The sequence below is a fragment of the Nothobranchius furzeri genome, chromosome 14 (assembly GCF_043380555.1).
Source record: "Nothobranchius furzeri strain GRZ-AD chromosome 14, NfurGRZ-RIMD1, whole genome shotgun sequence".
In the NCBI taxonomy this organism is placed as follows: Eukaryota; Metazoa; Chordata; class Actinopteri; order Cyprinodontiformes; family Nothobranchiidae; genus Nothobranchius; species Nothobranchius furzeri.
The window spans coordinates 20,996,819-21,015,121 of record NC_091754.1 but is presented as its reverse complement, the minus strand read 5'-3'; positions in this window follow the sequence as shown (position 1 = coordinate 21,015,121).

The following is an 18,303-nucleotide window of genomic DNA, read 5'->3' as shown; positions in this document are numbered from 1 at the left end:
ATACTTGACTCTGCCTGAATTAATACGAAGTGTGTTTATGGTCCCTGAATAAACAAAGAATCCTAAATTCTTCTGGTTAAACATTCAAAGATCAATCAGGTTGACATTGTATATTTATATAGAATCATCACATCTTATTGGTCATAATTAAACCCACATAATTCATTACAGTTATGACAACAGAGGACTGTTGTTTTCTAATATATTATATTACCAGCTCAGTGACCTAGTGGTAGAGTGTCCGCCCTGAGACTGGGAGATCAGGGTTCGATTCCTGGTCGGGTCATACCAAAGACTTTGAAAAAAAATGGGACCCAATTCCTCCCTGCTTGACACTCAGCATTACGGGGTTGGATTGGGGGGTTAAACCACCAAATGGTTCCCGAGCACGGCTGTGTCTGCAGCTCACCGCTCCCCCAGGGGATGGGTCAAATGCGGAGAACAAATTTTGCACACACATCAGTGTGTGTGACAACTAATGGGACTTTAACTTTATATTATATGTTATATCCTACAAGTATTTGAGATTTGTTTCTTTTGCAGGACATCAGTGATCTTTGGTTTTGATTACCACTCAGATTAGCAATTAGCTCAATAATCCTGTCAGAATAAATCTTTTTCTCATAGTTTCCCTTAAGCTTTAACTGTCTGTGTGGGAGGATGCAAGCTTTATAACACCCATAAAGATCATCACAATTACTGAAATATTTTTGACAATGCTCTACTTAATGAAGATCCAATGTCTTATTTGCAAAGGTGTGACCAAGTCACTGCTTTGCAAGTCACAGGTTTTTCCAGTCAAGTCTCGAGTCATGTCCAAGTCACAGACAACCAAGTCCAAAGTCAATGATGTGGAAGTCCAAGTCAAATCCAAGTCCTTAACAATGGATTTTCAATTCATAATCAAGTTATCTATCCAACTTCAACTTAATTACAATGATAATAAATGAATTCCAGAAATAAAGCTTCATTTATTTGCTCAAACAAGCAGAAAGTGCAACTGAAATTGATTATAAACAAAGTGCTGATGCATTTAGCAGTACAAGATCAAACCCAGAACGAAGAATTATTTATGATTTTTGTCATGACGTGCCACTTTTGTGGTAAAATATCAAATATGATCAAGTCATCATCAAGTCAACAGATGCAAGTCGATTCAAGTCGCAAGTCATGGCGGTCAAGTCTGAGTCAAGTCGTAAGTCTTTATAGATGACACGTTGAGCGCAGGAGGTTAGACCCAAAATTGCAGAACACCAGATCACTCGAGGCAGGAGCGGTTGTAGAAAGTGAAATCTTTTATTTAGGATGATGGGTAATTATTCAAAGGTGCAGGAGGCCAAACCGAAAATCCAGAAAAACAAACCGAGGTACAAAAATAAAACTCATTCATGAGCAAAAACCTGAAGTTCCTGAGGAGGACAGAACAACACTGACAACGACAATGGACCAACCAACACTGAGGGACAAGACAGGGTTTTTAAACTCAGGCCCAGTCCACACGTAGCCGGGTTTTTTAAAAACGAATATCCGCCCCTCCAAAAACTTGCATCCACATCACCGCGTTTTAAAAACAAACTCTGTCCACACGTACCCAGATAAATACGTTGTTAAGGACATGCCAGACCTGTAGGCGGCAGTACTTCCCCCGTTCTTAACCTCGTCCTTTGTCTGTGGTCTTCCGCAAGGAGCAGTAGTTCCGCTTGCAAAAACAAACAAGCAGAAAGCGCTTGGACAATTGATGGATCGGGTAGTGACAGAGTGTAGCTCTGAGGGCTTCCATGCTGTCGGCTAGTGTAAACACAGGTCGCACATGTGATGTCAGCATTTTTTTTGTCGCGGAAAGTGACGTTGCGGACCTTAAAACTCCGGTTTTGTCTGTCCACACGCAGACACCCAAAACGGAGAAAACGCAGATCTTCACTTTGGCCGGAGTTTTTAAAAAGATCCGTTTTCGTGTGAAAAAACTCTGTTTTCGTGTGGATGACAGGCCAAAACGTAGAAAAATATCTACGTTTTGGCAGATCCCCGGCTACGTGTGGACAGGGCCTCAGAGGGAAGCAATCAGGGGAACAGGTGACAGGTGTGAGGAGTGAGGTCTAGAGGGAAGACAGGTGCCATTAATAAACTAGATGGAGAAAGAACTTAAGCAAAGGGGAAGATAAACCATAACCTATAAAACACTAAATAACTAAGCCTAAAGACTAAGGGCAAATATAAAAAACTAATGACTAGAGGGTTGAGGAGGACTAATACAAACCAATAGGAACTACACGGGAGTGACTAGGAGGAAACATGAGGGAAGCCTAGAGGGAGCTGGAGAACACAAGGGGACACATGAGGAGAACCTGGAGATAACAAACAGAAGGGGGCTGGGGACCAAGGGGACACAGAACATGACAATACATTTTATTAAGTCAAGTCAGAAGTCGTTAAAATAATGACTCGAGTCCACGCCTCTGCTTATTTGTAACATTTGGTTTTAGCAGCTCATTAATAATTATATTTTTTGTAAATATGATGGTGTTACATTTTCATGATCATATAAAATTGGTTTGTAAATCGCCTTCAACGAACAAAATTAAATCTAAACCTCCAGTTTTTCAACAAGCCCATTGAAAGACATTTTATTTTTTTCCCTGTTACACATATAAACAATAAAATTATAGATATTAACTTTAATAAAGGACAAAACCATCAGCTGCATCAGCAGCAGCTGAAAATTATGCAAAACTAACAGAGTTCAAATGAAAATAATTTCATTTGCTTTGGCTTTGGCTGCCCCTCTATTTAAATTATGTCTGGTTAAATAAAAAACAGGTCATGTGACATATAATTACATGCATGAAAAAGAATTAACCTTTTTAATAAGCAAAAATTTTTAAAAGCTATGAAACACAAATTCATTTAAAGACTGGAACATCATCATTCCTTAGATGTTGTGAAATTATTTAGGACGAAACATTTCTCTGCTTTAGTTACTAACATGACCTCAGACAGACCTAAAGTGAAAAAAGCAAATTATTATTATGGTTCCTCATATATTATGATATTTAAATAACTAACAGCTAATTGGGTGTTTTAATTAGATGTCTATTAAGACTGAGGATAATAAAAATGTGTATTTTAAATATGAGAATATGAATCATGATGAGTGAATCATCATTTGACCAAACTCAATATTTGTGCACATTTTTTGTTGCAGGTGCATCATTATAAAAGAATCATTTGAGCTGTCTCAGTACTTTTTTTTTTCTCATTTTTTAGTGAAGCGACGACTTTTACATAAACAATTCACTCTACTTGTATTGTGTCCACATGTAGACCAGGCCATCTTTTGACATGAAGTCATTTAACTCCACCTCTGAGTGAGGAAACATCTGTAGCAAAAGAGTAGAATTTGTGGCGGTATTTATGTGCATCTGTGTGGAAACTGGAGGCAGTGTGATGCGTCACAATCGCCTCTGATCAGTTACAGTGGGAATAAATAATTCATGCAGCGGGAAATGAGTCTAATTAGCAGGCAGTTTGGGTTCTTTGATAAAGCCGAGGACTAATGCTATGAAGCGCAGGAAGCTCTGTCATCAGTCAGCCCTGAACAGATGAGCATCTATTATGAATGAGGGACGGACACCCTGGTGAAACCAAGTGTGTCCAAGAGACAAACTTAATAACTCCTGTGATGGGACGAACTTCCCCGCACCTCCCAACCCCACCATCATGACAGCAGCACACATAGATCCACCCTCTCATCAGTCAGCACCACCTTTCTGCAGGGGTTGTTGTTCTCTCCTCTGTTAGCCACCCTGATGGCAGTAGAAACACATCCTTCATGCTGCATATAGGAGGATCCAAAGTATTTAAAGCACACTTAAACACAACAGTGACCTTTGACACCTTAACCATGCCTATTTCCTTCATGCTACTCAAGCAAGGATCTCTGGAGTTTGATTGTCACTGGACTTAGGTTTACTGAGCAGTGGAGCCCCTAAGGGGTGTCCAGGGGGGCCATGGTCACCCTTGGAAAATCGGTGTTCACCCCACTCGTCCCCCAAGAAAGACCGCCTTAATTAGTTACATTCATGTTTTCATACACCATACATTCATTTTCTGTTGAAAACATAAATGTTAAAGCTGATGAGTACATTTATTTGAATATATTTGAATAAAATAATATTTTCATAATTCACCAAACAGTCTCCTGTTTCTTTATCTTACTAGTGATATGGCATCTAAAGGCTGTGATATACTTGGTGTTTAACAACGCAAACGTGTGTTTAAAATGGCTGCCACAAATTACTTGAGTTGAAGCGTTGTTTGTGCGTGTCCTCCAAAATGAATGCAACACGACGTGCCCGAACGCTACGATATACAAGTAATTAGTAGGTGGAGTTGACAAAAAGAGCGACACACACTCGCCACGGTGACTCCAACTCTGGTTTAGAGGTCTTTCACACCATCTGTGATACCGCTGCTGTCTTTTTTCCTGTCGTGATCTCAAAATTAATTAGTGAGCTCTTTTATTGACGCAATACTCATTTTGGTTGTACCCACAAACCCGACTCTGTATCCAGACTGAGTTCTTTTGTGAGACCACTAGTGGAACACTCCAGTACTACATGCAGTGCAGTGCCGTGTAGCAGCAAGTACGTGAACAAAGACGCAGCTTGCGACAACGTCACAAGCTGCCCGCGGATAAACGGAGAAGGAAGTGACGCCACCATCAGTGTCAGCCTGAGGAAGTCTGCAGCCGCAAACGAAACGTAGCGACAAAACAGGTAACGAAACTGTTTCTGTGTTTTAAAAATAACGGCAGCATGGAATTAGATGTCAGCACGTCGCAAATATGACATCACCACAGAATCCACTCTGCTCCAGCGAAGAAGAAGAAGAAGAAGAAGAAGAAGAAGAAGAAGAAGAAAAGATAATTTCTATAGTGCCTCTCAAGATAAAAATCACGAGGTGCTTCACAAAAACAAAAAATGTAAAAATATTTTAAAAGAATTTAGAAAATGGTTAAATATATTTAAAATGAGCAAAAAAAGGAATTGTGATTAAAAATGTAAAGAAAGAAAGAGTGAAAAGGAAAGAGGGAAATCAGTGGAATAGGTAGGGAGAGCAGAACAAGGAGATGGTGATGAAGGTCACACAAAAACCAGCCTGAACAGGTGAGTCTTCAGCTGCTTTTTCAAGGAGTCCACTGAGTCCACTGATCTCAGGCTCAGGGGGAGAGAGTTCCAGAGTCTGGGGGCCACAGCAGCAAATGATCTGTCACCTTTGGTCTAGCCTGGTGCACACTTTGGACCTCAGGGACCTGCTGGGGGTATAGGGACTAAGAAGACCACCAATGTAAGATGGTACTTGTCCATGTAAGGCCATATAGACCAGAACCAGGATCTTGAAATGAACCCTGAGGTTGACTGGCAGCCAATTCAATTCAATTCAAAAATACTTTATTAATCCCAGAGGGAAATTGATAGCTGTAGTAGCTCAGAATAATAATAATAATCAAGTCATCAAAGAGTTATTGTATATCACAATGTGTCAGTGTTGCAGCAAGACTGAAGAAGCCTCTGACTGAAGACACTCTTCCGTTGTCGGACAGTCTTGTGAAGAGAATGCTCAGGGTTGTCCATAATTTTCTTGATTCTCTGGAGAAACCTTCTTTGCATTATCTCCTCCAGTGGTTCCAAAACTGCCGAAACTCTGGCTGCGTCCTTGAAAGGGAGTTGGAGTTGGAGTTCCTCCATCTTGTGGGCCAGTGATCTCACATTGCCCATTATGATCGATGGAAGAGATGGTTTGAATTTCCTCTTTCTCCATCTCCGTTTTGCTCCCGCTCTGCACCCACGCTTTTTACGTTTTAGCTCATTTGGGATTTGTGGCTTCAAATGAGGTATTATTTCAGCCTTTCCAATGTTAATCAGCTGCTCCCGATTGTAAACCAGCTTGTTGCCGTGGTTACGCATCATTACAAATGCTCAAAAAGTGAAAAAAGCTAAAAAAAATCGCAGTAAAAATCCTCCAAGCTTCACAGCACCAGAAACAGAAAGTAAAGTGTCCAAAAAAAATACCGGTTTTCTTGAGAAACTAGAAGAAAAAATGCCCAAGAAAAGGCAAAACTTACATTTAGTCAACAGAGCTACTCCAACATGCAGCCACCCAGAGCAGCGCAGTTCCAGAAAAGCTGGAGGAGAAGCGGGGTGATGTGGGTGTTTTTGGAGGACTTGGTCAGAAGCCGAGCACAGGCATTCTGAACCACCTGTAGACGGTTCAGGGAGGTTCTGCTCAGACACGTGAAAAGAGAGTTACAGTAGTCAACTGTAGCGTAGCTGCAACTTACCACATGGTCAGATTTATGGCGGTTCTTTCTTCCTGGATGAAGGATCGCAAGTTTGCTAAATTTACAGTCATTTTTCCTCTGCTCTTCTCCGTGTCTTGTTCGATGATGTCAATTTGGTGATGCACATTTTTAGTACTGGGCATATTTTAACACATAACCTAAAATTACTTTTGCCCCTGTTCGAAAACAAGCACTTTCTTGAGAATGTGACAAAGAATGTGTCTTTAAAAATCATGGATATCAAATGTGAAATCCAGGGCACATAACAAACAAGATTAGAAAATAGCAGACGATGCCTGCACTGCCCGCTCACCACAGCCATGGAATACACCTCATCAACACACAGTAACACTGTGTTGGAGCAGGTGGAGGGAGACTAGGGGTCTTAGCACACCTCTGTTGTCACTTGGCTTCCCGGAGCTGGAGGCTAGGAGGGAGATCTGGCCGTCTGGTTGGGGTCTGGTGTGGTGGGTTGCTGTGCTCAGCGTTGGGCGGGGGAGCCTGCTCATCAGCACCCCAGCAGAAAGGGTTGAACTCTGGGAACCAGTAATGGTTGTACCCCTTGTGCAGCAGTACCAGGACCAGAGTGAATAGGGTGTGTATGGGGAGCATGAGTGGGTGTCCGGCGTGCATTTTTGTAAGTCTTTGGTTGTATGTGCATGTGTGAGCATGAGGGAGGGAGTGTGTGACTGTGTCTGTGTATGACTGTATATGTCAGGTGGGGCATTTGACTCCTCCCCTCTCCTGGGACTTCGTTTGATGCTATACATCTTCGCCTCCCCTCCCCCTGCTCCCGGGTCAAGGGGTTTAAGATTTTTGGCATCTGCCTGATCAATCCCAGTGACTGTGTGGTGGGATCTGGGTCCTTGGGCTCTGCTGGATCCCCAGCGGGGCTGGTCGCCCCTGGGTCTCGGGTCGCTGGGTCCCGGGTTCGGCTGGCTAGGGGTTGGGAGGCTGTGGGCGGGCCTGTGGGCTTGACGCTTATATCTCCCGGGACTCTGCCGGCTGCTGGTTGTGGCCCCTGGGGCGATCCTCTGCACCTCTCGAAGTGGGCAGGGGCTTTTTTGGTCGCGGTCTCCTTGGGGTCCCTGTGCTCTGGCGCAGCTCCTGGATCTCTGGGACTTGGAGCTCCCTCCATCTCCAAAACATCTTTGGGGGGCAGATCTGTGGCCCCTCACACTCTCTAATGGACACTCCTATAGAGAAACCTTACATATACAAGCGCGTGTACACACACAGGTGCCCACATGGTGCTCTCATAAGTATGGACTTGGGCACGTTCAACACATGTCTTAAGGCTGTGGTTGGCACTAAATGCACTGTGATTTATTATCGTGTGATTGTTCAGTAAAACAATGTTGATTTTATATTTCATCATCAAGTTGACGCAGTGATAGCTTGTTGTGTGTCCCTTTTCTGCAGGTCTCTTCCTTTCTCTTTCACCTCTGTCTCCATGTCCGGTCGGAATTACAAAGCATTCAAAAAACAATAACAATAAAGTTTTAAGTATCAGGCGTGACATTAAAAGCAGATGCTTTGATGCTCCACCTGAGAGTAAATCTGTACCAGCATTCAGACATTAATTCTGTTTGCTTCACAGCCAGACAGGACATGGGAAAAAATAAAGAAAGAAAGAAAATAGCTTTTATAACCCCATTGACCTGCATTCATTTTTTCATTCTTCCGGGGACCCCTTGGTCCAGAAGAAGATGGGCGTGACTTAGGCTCCCTATTAGCGGAATTAACAACCATTGTAAACAATCCTCCTCCAAACAGCTGTAGCTAACATAAACAATGAGCTAAACACTACTAAACTAGCCACAAAATAAAACAATAAACACTGTTGGACAACAAATATGATTTCTTATACGTCCAGCAGCAACAAAGCATATTCCATAGCCTAGTTCAGCTCCTGTAAAATGAGTGTAGGCTGTGCCAGTGTTCTCTCTGATTTTAGCTATTTGCTTTGACTCCAAAAACGTAGATGCACGAATCCCAATAGTTTTTGAATGTATTTTTGCTCAAAACATCAACAGGCAAATTAAACTGTTTTCAAATTCAAAGATAATGAAGTCTCAAACAATACCTGGAATAACTGTTTCAACTTTTGTCCTTTTAGTTAAATGTTTGTGTTTCTCATATCTGAGGTAAATGTGTTGGATGCAGGGGCCTTTTGTTTATTAATGAAAAAGAATGCAACAGTGCAATACACAGCTACAGAATTACCACATTTGGTGTGCCATCCCACAGTTTTCAATGGCCCCCACAATGGACATTTTCTAGGAGCACCACTGCTACTGAGAGTTCTAATAAGTCAAAATCAGTCCCTTTTTTTCTGCAAGAATAACACCATCGAGGCCAATTAGAACTGAACCATTCGTGACAAGCAAAGGTCCCGCTATCAAGAAGGGGGACAAGCGTGGGCGGGGTGGACCTGTCAAACCTACAATGACTGAGATAACAATAAATAGCTAATAATGGTACTTAATGAGCTTGATTAAGTTGATTTGTTATAGAAAAGAAGTGCTGCAGATTGAGGACGTAGGTTATGAGAGAGAGCGATTTTAATAGATAGAGAATTCTGTTGGGGTTTGCAACAAAAAGAGGGCTTCAGAGGGGGAATAAGGTACAGATAGACCCTGAATGGATTCTCCTGAGAAATATGGTGATAATTAGATAAATTTCACTCATAACATACATCTTTCCGTCAAGGACACGGTGATGAACATGTTATACGACTCATATATTTCCAAGAAGCGGCTGCTCTGATTATTTTCATGTTTCCAACAAGTGCAGTATGTTCATACAGTATTTGAATGTGGTTAAATGCTATAATGGGAGCAGTAATGACTGCCAGATAATTATCCCTCCCACTCAGACTTGACGGCTGCTGAATTTCTTTCATTTCACCACATAATTGTCTGTGATTGAACTGGAGATTTTATATAGTTCTCTGTTCTTTCAGGCAGCGTTGACTTTCCACATTGATGCTGAAGGATGGCACGGGGTCCTACAGGCCTCCAGAATTTCCCCGTAAACAACAAGCAGTAGTGAACAAAGTTTCACCGGCTTTGAGTCTGTCAGTCGATTTTCCCTCGAAAGCCGCAGAAAGTCAGATGAAGGGAAGTTTAATTAAGTAAGAACCTGTTGAGGAAGATTTCCAATCATGGTCTTCAGAATGAGAGCATTCAGCGTATTCATCTCCAGGCGATACGCTCTCTCTTTATCCAAGTGTGAGCTGGAGTTCTCTAGAGGGACCCAAGTTAATTGAATACATTAAGGTGCAGCGCCCGAGGCTTTATTTATTTTTCTACTTTCGTCAGACTTGTTTAAAGAAGACCAACCGCTGATGTTTGGCCCCTCCTAGAGATTAAATGGTCTCTACACTGGGAGTGGCGTGCAGGAGTAGTGGTTTGAGAAGAGATCTGATTTAATCCACTACTTCCTTTGTTCACTGAGCCCCCGGAGAGTGAGTCTAGTTTGTGTACTTGGCAGTCATTCAAATGTGCATCTAGGCTGTCAGGCTCGAGTCCCATTATGCATCGGTGAGGCTCAACATATAGAAAGTCAGGTTGCACAAGATTCTCTGCATATAAGTGCCGACTTGACTTTTACACATAAATCAGATTGAGCTGAAGGTTTTTGGCAACATTCAAAAATCACTTTATATTTTTTCTACTGCAGAGTGACAGCAGTGTAAACGGTTCCAAATGGCATTTTCATGTAAAGTTGTGAGAGTTTTGGGACCGGTTTGGTCTGCAAAAATCCTCTTTGATCTCAGTCCTGCTAGGGCTAGCTGTTAGCTTGAGCTAACCCTGAGAAGTTGGATGCTTCTTGTGAAGTGATGTCTAAGATCTTGTTCACGCATAAGACACAGTTTTATAAAATAATGTTCTTCTGAAAATGTCCTAATAAACACTATCATTTCTAGATGTCTTAATCCAATCGAAAAACGCCAAAAAGAACCAAAGTACAGTACCTATGCCAGGCCTGTGTGTTGCGCTGTAACACAGTCAGAAAAATACACTCAAAACAGGAAGTAAGGAGCTGAGCATAAAGCTTGCACATCAAACCCAAGCTAAAAAATATAAATGACAAATGCAAGCCCTGTGCTCCTGACAGATATAAATGTTTGTTGCAGCATAAAAGCAAACATCTAGTTTCAGTGTGTGTGTGTGCGTGCACGCGTATGTGTCTATGTGCAGGTGTGTTTGTCTACGTGTGTGCATGTGTACGAGTGTGTGCACGCATGTGTCTATGTGCGGGTGTGTGTGTGTGTGTGTGTGTGTGTGTGTGTGTGTGTGTGTGTGTGTGTGTGTGTGTGTGCACGCGTATGTGTCTATGTGCAGGTGTGTTCGGCTATGTGTGTGCATGTCCGTGTGTGAATCTATGTGTGTGTGCGCGCATGTGTCTGTGCGGGTGTGTTCGTCTATGTGTGTGTGTGTGTGTGTGTGTGTGTGTGTGTGTGTGTGTGTGTGTGTGTGTGTGTGCGTGTGTGTATGTGTGTGTGCGTGTGTTTGTGTGTGTGTGTGTGTGTGTGTGTGTGTGTGTGTGTGTGTGTGTGTGTGTGTGTGTGTGCACGCGTATGTGTCTATGTGCAGGTGTGTTCGGCTATGTGTGTGCATGTCCGTGTGTGAATCTATGTGTGTGTGCGCGCATGTGTCTGTGCGGGTGTGTTCGTCTATGTGTGTGTGTGTGTGTGTGTGTGTGTGTGTGTGTGTGTGTGTGTGTGTGTGTGTGTGTGTGTGTGTGTGTGTGTGTGTGTGTGTGTGTGTGTGTGTGTGTGTGTGTGTGTGTGTGCGTGTGTGTGTGTGTGTGTGTGCGTGTGTGTGTGTGTGTGTGCGTGTGTTTGTGTGTGTGTGTGTGTGTGTGTGTGTGTGTGTGTGTGTGTGTGTGTGTGTGTGTGTGTGTGTGTGTGTGCACGCGTATGTGTCTATGTGCAGGTGTGTTCGGCTATGTGTGTGCATGTCCGTGTGTGAATCTATGTGTGTGTGCGCGCATGTGTCTGTGCGGGTGTGTTCGTCTATGTGTGTGTGTGTGTGTGTGTGTGTGTGTGTGTGTGTGTGTGTGTGTGTGTGTGTGTGTGTGTGTGTGTGTGTGTGTGTGTGTGTGTGTGCGTGTGTGTATGTGTGTGTGCGTGTGTTTGTGTGTGTGTGTGTGTGTGTGTGTGTGTGTGTGTGTGTGTGTGTGTGTGTGCGTGTGTGTGCACAGGTCTGTGTGCGTGTGTGTGTGTGTGTGCATGTGTGTGTGTGCATGCGTGTCTATGTGCATGTGTGCATCTAAGTGCATGTTTTTGTGTGTGCATATGTCTATGTGCATGTGTATGTGCATGTGTGTGTGCGTGTGTCTGTGTGCGTGCGTGCACAGGTCTATGTGCGTGTGTGTGTATGTGTCTATGTGCGTTTGTATGTGCGTGTGTGTGTATGTGTCTATGTGCGTGTGTATGTGTGTGTGTGTGCATCTATGTGCGCATGTGTGTGTGTGTGTGTGTGTGTGTGTGTGTGTGTGTGTGTATACATTTCAACATAAAAGTTAGTTTTCCACTGATGTAACTCAATCTAATAGATGGAGAGACGTTATTTTCCAATCTAAGTCTCTGACTGTTCCTGTCAGCTGAATTATACAAAGTAGAAACCATCTGAAGCTGGCTGGACCAGAAGTCCTGCAGAAATAGAGTTGGCTTGGTCACAAGCGGTTTGACTGGTGGACCTTGGGGTATTAACATCATGTGATGTGTGAAATTCAGACAGTCTTTCTCGCCAGAGGGCAGAGAGATCAGATCCCTGGACGATACTCATTAGTCAACATGCTCCTCACCTCCTTTGTCACATTTATCACAACGACACAGAAAACCCTCTTGCACAAGCATATTATATGCTCATTAATAACCTGCTAGCACATTCATCTTTGCAGAGGGAAATTAATTCCCATGCTGCACTTGTTCATTTTAATGTCAATTGTCAAAAAGCTTTTTTCTTGGTTTTGCTTAGCAGGGTTTGCAGTGTCCGTTCAATCATAGTTAAAAAGCTAATGGGACAAATTTTATTTGGCATTATTACTCAGGGTGGTGACTAACGGAATGTTTTGAAATAACAAAACTTTAAGTCTATTTTGGTTGGCAAACGTGACTTTAAAAGCAAACAAAAGGTGCTTTTTGAAAATGAAAGTTTAATCAATATGTGAAACTGATGCTTGTTTATGAATAAATAAATAAATAAAAGAGAAAACTAAACAGGGATTAAAAAGAACAAGGTGATCAAGAGCGGGACATTTACTGAGCAGGACTGCATGTAATGAATGAAGATTCATCCTTTAGTCCCAAAATTGAATCTTTGCACAAAAAGCGTGGCCGACGTCGGCCGCTGTTAATCACCTCTCTGACAGGAGTAACTGCTTTCATTTAACCTTGACTGAAGATCGTGAATTCTGAAGCGTTTAATTGGATACATCATTTAAACAGAATGAACAGAGCAGATTTTCACGTATTCAAAGGCTCAGATTGACAGACAGTGGCAGTAAGACCCACCACAATTAAAGCTGATCTGTATTCACTGGCCCTGTCACCCATCGCCATTAGTGATGTGACTGTTTGATCATCTCTGCAGAGAAACTTTGCTGAACTTTACCTTGTTTTGAAAGGACTAGACGTAGAATGAAAGAGGAGAGAGATGGGGGGGGGGGGGGGTCTGGAGGCAAGTGACACACTCTGACACTAACACACTCCTCTGCGACCAAAAGCAGCTTTTTTGGATGCACCTCTAGTCCTGCAAACGGACATGACAGGACAAAAGAAAACAGCAAGAGTTTCACGTCATGTTGGGTTTATAATCTCCATCAGAGGCCTAATTGAAATGTTTTTCAGACGTAGGAAGTGATGGCTTTTTCTCATCACTTTCTCTCTCTCTCTTTGCAGACAATTGCCCCAGCGATGTGAAGAGCTGTGTCGAGCGGTACTCAGAGAAATGTGCGGCACACACTTAATTGTTTTCCTGCTTTGACTTTAGAGAGAACACATTGGGTCTGTGTGCCAGACATTTCCTCTGTGACTAACCAGCCAAAGCATGTTTGGTTAAGCAACAAGCCCCAGGGTTAAATTACATGATTTTGCAATTACAGTTTTATTTTTTTAATCCACAAAAATACATTCTGTTATTTAAATGAACGTAGCTTTGGGATGTTTCTGCTAACCAGCTCCCAGGGAGTGCCTCTTAAAGTGGGAAAACCCAGAGGGGGATTATCCAGAAAAATGAAATGGAGATTCATTTAGTATACTTGTTTTCTTTGGAGGTGAATAATCTGGTGATTAACAAGACATCTATAAATTATTGAGAGTAATTCGTCCTGAAAAGAAGCAACAAAACATCTTCACTGATTGTTGGATCAGACGCTTTGGTTTTATCCTCATGGGAAAAATCTTCTCAACGGTTTTCCAGCTGATGACGAACACGGATATTATGCAGCTGGAGTTTATTCACACCGAATAGAAGAAAAAGGCGCGTTAAAGGAAATGCAGATTAGGGAGACCAACTCAAACTGTTGTTCATTCTGCCTCGCCACAATACGAACCATGTGTGCTGCTTTTAAGTGGTGAAAATAATCCTAAGATTACAGAGTGGTCTATGGTGCTAATTGTCTAAGAGCTGTTTTTGTTTTGCTCCCATTAATTCTCCCTTCAAGAGCTCACCCAGAATGTTTTTCACTGGATTTTGGTCAAACTGTTAGCTTTGGAGATATTATCTGATGTCAAATGTAATGAGGGAATCATCATTTCAACATGTGCGGTGAAACGGATCTCACACATGTTCTGCGGGACAGCTGTCGTAACAGATTTGAAATGTTAGGAATTGGAGATGAGGAGCACTCAGCGCCTGCCTGCTGATGTGTGCTGTTCTCAAGCTCAGCGAGGGAAAGCAGAGGATCCAAACTGTGTGAAACTGCTTCACAGCTAAAAGAAAACACGCAAAACTACCGACGTACATGATCAGTGGGCTTAAACATAGATGCTTTTATGGTATCTATGGAACCAAAATGGGAGTGGATTAAAGAAGAGGATTGAATAACTTTGGTGCAAGACAGAAAACATGAACTTTTTTTTTTTTTTTTTTTTTTACTAAATCAGGCAAAGTGCAGCCCGGGGGTCATTTGCAGTGCTCTGGGTGATTTTGAGAGGATCAATACATTCCAATTCAGTTCAGTTAATTTATATGGCGCCAAATCACAACAAGAGTCATCTCAATGACCTTTACAAATCAAACATTCCAATTAAACCCACTTGCTTTGAGTTCAGTTCATTAAAGGCTTCCTACGTAAGAAAACCCAGCAGGTTGCTTCGGGTCACTGACTTGTGACTTTATAGCAATTCCCAGACTAAGCCAACATTTTCATGTTCTGATTTTTACTGATATGCTTCTTTTTGACCCACTCCAAGGTTTGCTAATTTTCAAAATTTTCAAAAATTTTCAAAAGAAAACAGTTTTTTTGGCTCTTTTCTTGAAAGGTTTGGACACCCCTGGGCTAAATGTAAGAAAATGCTCAGAATAATTGCGTTACGTGTAAATGAGATTCACATGAGTTGTGACTAAGATGTAGCTTTTTTTGTCATATTAGGTCATAAAGTGCTTTGCTTTCAATCTTCATTTTGGTTCATCTTTATAAGCAATTTTATTTAACAACAGTTTTACTCTTCTTGCATGTTCTGACGCTTGAAATCTAAATCATGAGCAAATTTCAGATGCCTGCAACAACTCTGTTTTCAGTGTCACGCAAATCATTTTTTGACCTGAACTCCTGCACTCTAAAAAATAAAGGATAAATTAACTTAACCAAATTATGTGAGTTAGTTCCGCTAAACCTAGCTGCTTAAATGTAAAGAGTAATAAACATAACATGTAACAATGTGTTATTCTTTTTACATTTAACCGACTAGACAAAGTGGATCCAGTTGACATTACTTTGTCAAGTTGATTTCATTTAGTAGAATGTGTTACTCTTGTGAGGATCTCGCAAATCCTAACTAATGTTTTGAGACATTTTGGAAACTCCCTTGCGAATAATGTTTACAAGTTATCACCAACAGTAATGTGGCTGTGAGACATTAACCTAATTCAACAAGTATGTTTATACATGTTAGTTTTATTAGTGTACAACTTTGAGACTTTAAACAAATATGGGAAAGATATTTTATAGCAATCTGGTTAAAGTAAATTAGAACTATTCCACAAATTGAACAGAAAAAAACTAACTATTTTTTGTGATAACTCAACAAGGTATTTTTTGAGTGTATATAAGAAGATATATATCCATATTAATGTCTTTTTTCTGCTTAATAATTTGTGCAGAATTTTGAGTTGACTAAGACACAGTCTTTCTGACAGTTCTAGATGCTTCTGAGGGAAATTAAATGTGTTCAGTAGTTTTTACATTTAGACTTTGCTCCAACTTTTCTCCTGCATCCCCCCACCGGAACACACTCCCTCACCTACATTGTTAGAAGGGAAAGAAAAACAGGAAGAAGGGTGGTTGAGTTGAGTCGAGGGAGGAGGGGTGAGGGAGGGAGGACGGGAGGGGGTGCCAAAGCAAACCGACACCATCCATTTATTTACCTCCAGACACCCTCCGTCTGCTCGCCCTGCGATCCAACAGAGGCCGTCACTTGTGTGGAGTTAATGGTGATGCAGGGCACAGCAGCATGCAAGGTGCTTTCATGACTGATTGATATTGTTAGGTTTAAGGCTATAATATTAAACAAATGGTTCATTCTAAAAGGCCCACTGGGGACTTTCAAATTCCTTGCTGTGAGACAAAAAAGCCACCGCCGAAGTGCCACTCAGGCACAAAAAGTAAGTAAAAACACTGCAGGAAAACAGAAGAGCTACCTTTAAATGGGGATGTGATGAGAATAGACTCACAGGGCCTTTTTGCCAGTTACAGAACTTTGTAACATTAAAGCTTCCGTAGATTTCCTCAGCTTTTACGTCCTTTCTGCGCATGTTCAAATGAAGTGACAGCACATGAACCTTAATCAGTCCTAGTTTGTCTTACTGATTTGTTTTGACTGTGCTCCAGCAAAAGGCGGCTGCGGCTCACGTGCCCGCAGCCCCAATTCCTGACCTGCAGTCGTGGGCTCTGAAGGGGAGAGTTAATGATGTAAAAATTAATGAAACCTGTGAACGTCGCCTTCTCAAGGCTCCATGCCCCATTTATAATGCATGATCTCAATAAAATCAGTCCCACGTGCCAACTCTTATGGTTGGAATAGATGTCCAGATTAAAGACCTGATCATAATCTCCCCACCCACCTCCACCCCCAGCACGACACCAACAGTTTCCTCAGTTCCTGAGCATCACCTATACACACTTTGCACAAATATCCAGTGTAATCTCTGAATAATCATCATCCTGCATCAAACTTTAAACATTTCTGTCTTTTACAATAAGAAATCCTGTCTTTATTTGTGTTTTGACTCATTTCAGTTAAATTGTTTGATATATGCATATTATTTAGATCCTTTATTTCCTCAAAAACTCTAAATACTTGTTGGAAGTTAAAGCAAGACAAGTTACCTGTATTGGAGCTCCCCCTTCAGGTAACAAGGAGAACTATTTAACACCAGGCTAACGTGACAACAGTGTGCAACATAGTTTTCCAGAAATTTGTATTTATACTTATTATCTAAATCAGTTTTTTGTTTTCACCTTTAGAATAGAAAACTGCAAAGAGAGTCTGTGTGTGATTAAATGCAAATATTTAACACATCGTTTGTAAAATTATGCAAAACAATCAGGAAAATGAATCCTTATTTCCTTGTGAGCTACTGAAGATTTGTTATATGTTGTGGTTTTTTTGCTAATGATTTTGCATTATTGAATTGTTTGTATGCAACTGACGCTGTAAACTTTAGCACGCAGCAGTTTAGAAACGAACAATTACCCATATTAACAAAATGCACTGGATAAGCAGCTGATGTTGCTTTAGATAATCCAGCAGAGGCTTTTGGACGTGTGCACAAGGTACTAAATTGCCAAGTTCAGCCGCCTGATGTGCCGGCCCCTCCACCTCTGTGAACAATTCTGTATTTATAATGTCATCTTATCACGCTCCCCTTGAAGGCAGCAGCGAGTGCACTTATGCCTTCCTTTGTTAGGGTGAGTTGGCAATTTCCTGTGAGATGGAGCAACTGCAGGCAGCCCTTTTCTTTGATAATGTCCCTGACACCTGGACCAAACTGCTGTTTCCATCACTTTCCTGGCTGGAACGGGGAGGAAAGGAACATGTCATAAGCCTCCTGCCACCCAGAGTCACTCACTATGCATTTAGCAGCACTTTCCTCACTATACTCCACAGAATGTAGAGGTCAAAGACAGTGGGGGGCCGGTGGCTTGTGTGGAAAGTCTTGATGAGTTGCATCAAAAATTGAAACAGCGAACATGTCTTTCTCCTAAATGCATTTTTCTTATTAAATTATCACAAAAACACATTAATCCAAGCATCCCTGGAGGTACTTTTGTACAGTGTTGCACCATGTAAAAGCTGGTTATTAAGCAGCAAGCCTGAAAGAGTGTTTATTACAGAGGCCTGACAGATTGATTCTAAATTATAATTAATCAGTTGATTTTGACCCACGGATTGTGATTGTGCCCTGTGAGTTTCATTTATTCAGCTTTTCTTCTGGCTCCGCTACAATCACCGTAGACCTGCAGGACTCTCAAGCAAATTAACAGTCTTCACGCTACCCTGCAGCCATAATGAAAATATCAGTCAATCAAAACTCATATTACGCTGTGAAATACTACCACATATCTCCAGAGCTGCATGCAAATAGAAGTACTCAGTTTCAGAGTCAGAGCTGTCGGAGTAGCGGTGGAACGGTGTTTAAAAAGGGCCACCGCTATGAGATTATCTCCTCTGTGATCTGCTGGTGAGAAATAAAGCAGATTATTCTTGTTTTTTTTCCTTTGGAGGG